Consider the following 9,318-nt stretch of genomic DNA (forward strand, 5'->3'; position numbering starts at 1 on the left):
ATGAAATGTTCATAGGATAGGATATTCCCTGAGCTGTTAAACAGTGTTAAAAGAGGATTAATGTCTCTATTAAACCAATTTACTGAGAATCAAGATTTATTTGAAGAGCTTATATTACCATTATTCCAAATAAAGGAGAAACATTGTGACAGTAAGAGATTTTCCAAGCAAGAAGAGCTTGTTGATGGAATTTAGTGAAAGTAGTGTGTGTGTGAATGTGTGTGTGGATGTTTCCCAGAGATGGGTTGTGCCTGGAAGGGCATCCGCTGTGTAAAAACTAGCTGGATAAGTTGGCGGTTCATTCCGCTGTGGCAACCCCAGATTAATAAAGAGACAAGGCCGACAAGAAAATGAATGAATGAATGATTCCAAAAGGAATTGGGGGTAGATAGACATCTCTTAATCCAATTGATCCTGAAGGTCTTATTGATATCTTCAAAATAAAGCATTTCTAGTCCTCCTTCAGCTTTCTTATTAGTAAGAACTCTTTTTTTTTATACTTTGGGACTTGTTTTTCCAAATAAAAGAAAAGAACAAGTTATTGATATCTTTGCAATTAGAGTCTTTAAGAAATAAAGACAAGGCGGGATAAACAAACGGAGATAAACCTTCAGCTTTACATAACAAGACACCACCATAAATGGAAAGTTCACGCTGTAACCAGCAATTTAACACGACTTTTGTTTTCTTTATTCTGGAAGAAACATTTAAGTCTTGTCTGTTAAGTGTATTTTTGTTACAATATTTCTAAGGTATTTGACAGAGGATTTCACTGGGATGTTCATTGTGTGTTTATTCTTTAAACTGTGTAAAGGCAGAATTTCACATTTGGAAAGATTTCAAGTTAAACCAGAAGCTTTTGAAAAAGTATTGCTTAAAGAAATAGCATCAGGGATAACAGAAGCGTGTTTGAAGAATAAGGTCGAGTCATCTGCTGATTGAGAAAACTTAAAAACTCTATCAAAGATTTTGACACCTTGAATTTGCTCACTATTGATAATACCAATTGCCAATAATTCAACAACTAATACAAATAAAAATGGGGAAATTGGGCAACCTTGACGTACTCCACGATAAATGTTAAATCTCATAGTTGTAGAAGTATTTATGATTACAGAACTATTAATATTGGTGTAAAAAAATGATGACTTTTAGAAATTTATTCCCAAAACCAAAACACTCTACAGTTTAAAAAATAAAAAAAACTGTGTTCAACAGAGTCAAACGCTTTAAATCTAAACAAAGGATAACAGCTTCATCATCTCCATAATCAGCATAATCTAAGAGATCAAGCACTGGCCTAATATTATTAGTTTTTCAATTCAATTCAACTGTTTATTGTCATGTGCACAGTAAGGAAACACGTCTCCCTGTACAATGAGATTCTTACTTTGCCGTCCACAGTGAAGTCATACACACAACATACACATCATACACATTAGTTATGTGGCGACCTTTTAGAAAACCTGTTTGACATTCACTTATAATAATATTTACCTAATCTATTAGCAAATACCAAAGTTATACGTTTATAATCAATTGTTAGAAGTGAGATCGCTCTCCAGTTTTCTATCAATTGTGAATCTTTGTCAGGTTTAGCAATTAACGAGATGACTTCCTGATTCATGGAGGTAGACATTTCACCACTATTAATGCATTCAATAAACATGTTATAGAGGATTTTCAATGTGTTCCCAAAAATCCTACAGTCAACCCATCTATACCAGGAGCTTTACCTTTCTTCATTTTCAGTAGTGCATCTTTCAATTCAAGAGTGGCTATATTTGAATGACATAAATCATTAAAGTCTTCAGCTATAATAGGAATATTTTGATTCATTACTTTAATGAAGTTATCACAATTATTTTCATCAAAATTGGAGGTATAGAAGTTTTTATAAAAGGAAAAAAACTAAAATTGCTTTGGGATCCATAAAAAGGCTGCCATTAATATTTATTGCAGGTAACGGATTTCTTTTAAAGTTTCTATTTTCTAGAGCAAAGAAATAACTTGTGTTTTCTTCTCCCTCTTCAAGCCATTTGACTCTAGAGCGAAGGAAAGCACCTTTAGCAAGATCCGGGTACATTAGATCAAGTTTAGATTGAATTTTAGTCAACTCTTCCTCGTCTTCCTAAGTATGAATTTCCTTCTGTTCCAGAATATGTCAATTATCCAGTGATTCCATTTCCATTTTGCCTGTTGAGTTTTTTTAATTCTTTACTGCGTATGATGGCAATTTTTCCTACATTATATTTAAAAAGTTCCCAGTTACTTTTGAATTGATCTTTTAATCCTGTAAAACTATTGCTTGCAATATTCTTAACACAGGTATTAAAGTAATGATCATTAAGAAGATTATTATTCAGTTTCCAATATCCTCTAAGACTAGAATTCTCTTTTGAACCTTAAAGAGATAAATAAATAAGTTTATGATCTGTTAATAAAGCATGTCTATGATTATTTTCCTGAACATAACGTAAAGCTGTGTTAGAGATCAGAAATAAGTCAATTCTAGATTGTAAAGTCTTGCTTTTGTTAGACCATGTGTACTCTGATTTCACAGGGTTATAAAAGCGCCAAGTATCTGTAAGTAATAATGAGGCACAAAGAGATGCCAGATTGGATTGACCAGCATGTTGGAGGGTACGAGAGGGATATCTATCAATCAAACCATCTACACAGTCATTAACATCGCCTGCACATATAATATAATATATGAAGCATGAACATTGCTCCATTTGTGATTAAGTCTGAAATTTTGGCAAACAAAGTCTTATTCAACAAATTAGAATTATAACCATAAACATTATAAATGATAACCGTTGTGTTGTCCAGTCTAATCGTCAGAATCAACCATCTTTCATTTTCATCTGCAACAAAGTCAAGTACATCTCCTTTAAATCGATGCATCAAAACCATTACACCTGCTGATTGTGGAGTTCCATGACTAAAGTAAACAGAGTTTCCCCATTGTGCTTCCCAAAATTTCACATCCAAGACCGAGGAATGAGTCTCTTGACAAAAAACAAAGTCGGCATCAGTTCGTTTCAAAGAAGAAGAAATAAAGAAATAAAGCTTTCCTTTTCGTGTTCTCTCGAATACCCCTTACATTCAAGGATGCTATACACTGTTAACCCTTACCGTAGATTATGCAGTAAATAACTGTAAAGTAGCCAGTGTTTAGCTGTAATGAAAAGAAACAGTATTTTACTGTAAAATGAGCAGGATTTGTATGAAATTCTGTAGTGCAAATAATAAATGACAGTAATTTACTCTATATACCATTACAGATATTTACTGTGATAATAAATGGGAAATTACTGTTCAACCATAAACAAACATTGCTAAATAACTAGTAAAAATGTTTATAATATATATAACCGTTATATAACCGGTTAATATATAACCGAAATATATAATCCGCTGTCGCCACTGCCTCGCATGGTTCAGGATTGGTAGAGCTACACATCGATGAATTTGCTCTTCAGTGTTTGAACTCTCAGTAATGATTAAATCACACTGAACTGAGCTAAACTGAACTGAACTGAACTTAAACACTAAAACCTGAACCACACTGTTCCAGTTACTATGACCATTTATGTGAAGCTGCTTTGACACAATCTACATTGTAAAAGTGCTATACAAATAAAGCTGAATTGAAATGAATATATATGTATTTATCTTAAAAAGCACGCACATACATTTTTGCAGAGACGCAATGAATTTGTCTGGAAAACTTCAAATGAAGTAAGTAAAAGTGGCATTAACAGTATAGTATAAAGGCTTTCCTAAATAAATGTATAAATCATGTTATTTGTTGTGTTTTTTATTATTACTACAGATTTGGAGAGACATGAGAATCAGATTATTTATTATTATTATTAATGTTTTTGCTTTGGATAAAGTTTGTATATTTTTATTGTTTTTATTAAACGATATGTGCATAATTGTGATGCATGTAGGCAGTTGCTTTGAAAATATGCTATGTACCAGGGATGTAAAACTCCTGGAGGGCCGCAGCCCAGCAGAATTTAGTTCCAGCCCTACTTCAACACGTTATCTTTAGATTTAGTTTGATCAGGTGTGTTTAATTAAGGTTAAAGCTCAACTGCACTCTTACCCTGTAGATTATGCAGTAAATGACTGCAAAATAGCCAGTGTTTTTCTGTAATGAAAGAAACAGTATTTTACTGTAAAAGGAGCAGACTTTGTATTAAATTGTGTAGTGCAAATGATAAATTACAGTAATTTACTTTACGTACACATTACAGGTAGTAACTGTGACAATAAATGGCAAATTACTGTTCAACCAGTACTGTCCCATCTACTCTGATGCTTTATGTTGCTATTTATAGAGATGTGCATTTTAAAAGCAGAAATCAATGATTTAGGCATCACCACACACTCCCACAGGCTGTCTTATTCTTAACTAAAAAGTTTTAGAAGTTTTAGTTTTCAGAAAATGCTGGCCCTTTAAGGCAGCCAGGTGTTTGATTTGTTTACTGCTGTGCGCTCTATTCTCTGTCCATCAATTCAGATGTAGTCTGATATGTTTTAGGCTTTAAATAAGAATCTACAATGAGTAAGTAAAATGTGTTCAAATGAATTTTGAGGGTTTCTAAAATAAGGCTGTGTTGAACAGTGTTGAACTGTGAACTTGAAAGCTACATTGTTAGCTAGTTAGCCTCTCCTCATGTAATTTCTTACATTACTTTTGTTTAAGTATATGTATTTATTGGATATTGCATACTGCCATAATGTACAGATGCTAAAATTTCATGTATCTTTCCGGCAAATAAGCAGTTTTAATGCACATAAAAACCATTAAATTCCATCACCTTAGTAAGGTAACATGTGCACAGAAATCATCACAGGGAATCACAAAAATATGATACACATAACCATCCACACACAAAAGCTCTACTGTCAGGTCCCAGGTTGTGAGTTTGTTGCTATTTCAGATTTCAGAGCAGTGTTTCCACCTATGAATTTATATTAGAAACAATAGAAAAGTTTGTTGTCATGAGATTTTTAAAGTAAATAAATAATAATTATAACAATAAAAGATTGGATCCTTTGGATTTTCGGTGTTGCCGACTTTATTTTTATTTATTTTTTTTTAGAATTATTTAAAACTTTTTATTGAGAATTGACAGTATGTGCCTGTGTTTGACAAACATGTTTCTATCTATATCTCTATCTATGTGTTCGTTTCATATGCCTTTTTTTAATTATTTAAAAAATAAGCATAATTATTATGTGTTTTTTGCTGTTCAGTTTTTAAGCATGGTTCGCATTGAGGAGAGAGTAACACATTTCACTGCAACACACCTGAACCAATTAATTAGGACCTGAACACCACTTGATAATAACAGGCAGGTGTGTTTGATATGGGTAGCAACTGAAATCTGCAGGAAGGTAGATCTCCAGGAACAGGAGTGAGCACCCCTGCTATATAACATGGGGGTTCCTGGAGAACTGCAGCGCAGCAGAGTTTAGTTCCCACCCTGCTTCAACATTACCTGTAGATTTCTAACAAGCCTTAATTAGTTTGATCAGGTGTGTTTAATTAGAGTTACAGCTTAAAGTCCCGGTCACACTGCACTTTTCTCCCTAAAGACTTCCATTCAAACGCATGTGAATGCTGCAGACCTGGAATGCAAGCTGAAGCGACAAGTTTTACAGTTTGCAGCATTGGAAAATTCAAGATTGGAGAACTCTGACCTGCGAAATCACATCATGTGATTGCTTGAGACTAATCAAAGATCAAACCATGACCTCTCTGAACAAAAATTATGGACCAGTCGCTTGCTTTTTCAATCTCTAATTATTTTGTTTAATCCCATTCCTTTTCGCAGTGTCATATGACAGAATTTCACATGCTCAAGCGTTGACCGCAGCCTTACTGTGCAGACCTGTGGCTCTCAGTAATATGTAAGATGATATTTATATCTGCTGATTTCTTAATTTTGTTACACATTTTCTGTTGTATATTTGTTTGCTGCCAAAAAAATAAAATATATTTGTCTGAATTTTTATGCCTTCTATTTTAATAACCGGTAAGAATACTGATTAATTTTAGTAACACCTTGACATACTATTAATGTGTGTGCAGTATAATGCTGTGAGTTGTAACACTACAATACAGTAATTAACTGTACACAGTTTCCAGTTAGTCACCACTACTGCTCTATTACAGTAATTAACTGTACACTGTTGCCAGCCACTCACTGTAATGGTTCAGTTACAGTATTTAACTGTCAACACTGTTGCCAGTCACTTACTGTAACCAAACTTTTACAGTGAGTAGCTGGCAACAGTGTTTAAACACCATTTTAAGGACAAAATTATTAGCCCCTTTGAGCTATTTTTTTCCGACTGTCTACAGAACAAACCATCGTTATACAATAACTTGCCTAATTACTCTAACCTGCCTAGTTACCCTAATTAACCTAGTTAAGCCTTTAAATGTCACTTTAAGCTTTATAGAAGTGTCTTAAAAATATCAGGTAAAATATTATTCACTGTCATCATGGCAAAGATAAAATAAATCAGCTATTAGAAATAAGTCATTAAAACTATTATGTTTAGAAATTTGTTGAAAAAATCTGCTCTCCGCTACACAGAAATTGGGGGAAAAATAAACAGGGAGTCTAATAATTCAGGGGGGCTAATAATTCTGACTTCAACTGTATATATATATATATATAGTCCTTAACATGAATGCAGTTGGTTTAACCCTGATCTGACATCTCAGCTGTTTCACATTTGATTTAAGGTAAATGCATGTTATATAGAGTTTATCAAGAGAAGTTCAGGTTCAGCCAATTGTTGATTTAGTGAGTATTAAAATGTCTCTCTACTAAAGAGGCTCTTTGGTTAATGAGTTACTCTGACAGTAAGGGGTTAAATGCAGTGTTGTTTAAGGATCGTCAGCTTGTTGTTTTCAGCAGCTTTTCTTCCTGTTCAACTGACGGTCTGCTTTAACTTTACTTTTGATTTGGTGACTCTGAATGTTTAGAGTTATATTTAATGCTGAATTATTGGACACTATTGAGTCAGTCTGATATAGAAGAGCACAAACACTGTAAAGGGATTAAAAATAAAGCTTTTAGACACAGTGTTTAAATGAGCGTGTTTGACTCAGTGTTTAATCTGTGTTTGAGGATTTGATCTTCAGGATCAGACATTTAAATCACACTCACACATATAAACCCTTCATCATCTCCACAAATCAGCGTAATGTAGAAGTGTTAAACTCACATGCAGAAGTACAGACGCTCTTGTGCAGCAGGAACACAATCTGAGCTCTTTCACTCTTTCACTTCACTAAAACACACCTGTGTGATCTACAGGTATATCCTCAAATATTATTGGCTGCACTGAGTGACACTGACATGAATATTCATGAGATTCTCCTGACTGTGGGCGTGTCCTGAAGACGACACACAAAGCACTGGAGCTGAAGATATCTGTGCAGATTCTCTGAGCACGAGTGTGTTGAAGGAAGATTTAGAGAAGGAACTTAAGATGAAATCTGTGGGTTCTCTGAAGAATATTTACAGTAATGTTGAACCTATAAAATAAGATTAGAGATTTCTATATAAATGAGTACACCTCATACAGATCTCTCTGCTGTATTATTATTATTTTCTATAGGATGCTGTTCAATAATATTCAATAAGTGTGTTTATACAATAGATTAGTCAGTACCAAAGACAAAACTGAACTAACTGAACAAAATAACTGAAGATCACAGTGAAGAGAAACAGCACACACAAATGAATAATGTTTAACCAGAGGACAAATCAAGAAAACCATTAAACAGCATTACATTCAGTTCAAATGTTGTAGTTTGTCTTTTATTTATTGTTTGCAGCACATAATGTGAATGTACATGTGTTATATCTCTATTTCTGAAGGTGTTTTCAACTCTTATTTTAATCAATATATCTGTTTATCGATACTCGCTATTAGAAATCCATTATATATATATGAAAGCTTTTCTAAATTCTCCTAAGACAAGAACAGGACAGCTTTAATGAAAGGTTTTGATTTTATAATGATCACTCGTTTACATTACAGATGTTTCATACTATTTTTTGTCATCATTTCTCAAAATTCAGAATAAAAAGTCAATAAAAATATTGAAATAAAATAAAAATAGTCATAATATGCTCACCCTTCTTGGGTTCCAAACCGGTTTGACTGCCTTTCTTCTGCTAAACACAAATGACCTTACTTAGAAGAAAGCTCGACACCTTTTACCACTGTATTCTACATTTTTTTTTTCTCCAACTATGAGAATTCGATAAAGATTTCCAAATTTGCCTTTAGACAAGAACGAATGTTTATTTGTGGCTTCAGGACAACTATGAGGAAAGGTTTTAATATTGTCATGGTCAAAGTGGCATATTGAGAATACAGCAGAAAGAATCTGAGGGGTGTTATTGGTATAGATACCATGATATTATATAATAATATAGGATACTCTTGTTTTTCCTCAGAGCTTGACTACTGTCAGATATTATATGCTAATGCCATTTTAGGAAGCTCCAGCTAGTACAACAGTATGTAGTGAGAAAAACCCTTCAGTGTCCATATGGTGAATTATTAATAGTATGCACTCTGAGCTTAACACTAGATCCACCAGGTGTTACTTACAATAGAGGAAAACATGAGACAGTGTTAGAGGTGTCTTAACCTGGGGTAAAGACAAAAAGGACCAATAGGCCAAAGTCCTCATCAAATGAAAGTAGAATTTGGCATTTCTTTGGAAATCAATTTCTGGAAGGAGAAAGTAGTAGCGCAGAATTAAAGCTTATTAAAGTCCAGTGTTCAGTTTCCACAGTCAGTGGTGGTTTGGGGAGCATCCATACCCCTCATATTGACGTCACCAGCTCCATTGAGTGCATTGTGCCTGAGACTGTGTGTCTCCATTGCAAATGCTAGTCTGCAGTCAGATACTATTGACTTCATGGCTCCCTCTGCTGGCAGATTCATGGAGATGGTGATTTGACTGTCCAGCAGGACTTGACATCTGCCCACAATACCAAATGTGCTAATACCTGTCACGGTTGCAGGTTTGTGCGCTTCTCCGGAGTGTATGTTTGATCACGTGGGTTTGTTTTGTTTTGGTTGTCCATGTGGATTTGTTATGCTCACGTGTTATGACGACACTCAGTTGGTCTGATTAGTTCGCCAGCTGAGGCTCATCATGGTGCCTATATCTGGGCGACGCTTTTGTGTGTCTGTGTCAGTTCGTTACTATCACTCATGTTTGTGCTGTCTGTGCTCAGGCCCTGAGGAGTTTATCTG

At 34.3% G+C, this 9,318-nt stretch overlaps 2 protein-coding genes across 3 annotated transcripts in view; both read right to left on the minus strand.

The window, feature by feature from the left end:
• The window catches only part of si:ch211-232d10.1, a 257,203-nt gene extending 249,859 nt beyond the window's left edge, over positions 1 to 7,344 (minus strand). The window contains exon 1 of the mRNA XM_087249778.1: positions 7,268 to 7,344. The gene's annotated coding sequence lies outside the window, so the exon portion shown is untranslated. The remainder of the gene's footprint in view (positions 1 to 7,267) is intronic.
• The window catches only part of LOC101886966 (NACHT, LRR and PYD domains-containing protein 3-like), a 34,970-nt gene extending 27,626 nt beyond the window's left edge, over positions 1 to 7,344 (minus strand). For both annotated transcript variants that reach the window (XM_088649649.1, XM_087245722.1), the window contains exon 1: positions 7,264 to 7,344. The gene's annotated coding sequence lies outside the window, so the exon portion shown is untranslated. The remainder of the gene's footprint in view (positions 1 to 7,263) is intronic.
• Positions 7,345 to 9,318: the final 1,974 nt, after the last annotated feature.

Source organism: Danio rerio, chromosome 4 (genome assembly GCF_052040795.2).
Source record: "Danio rerio strain M-AB ecotype USA chromosome 4, GRCz13ab, whole genome shotgun sequence".
Lineage (NCBI taxonomy): Eukaryota > Metazoa > Chordata > Actinopteri > Cypriniformes > Danionidae > Danio > Danio rerio.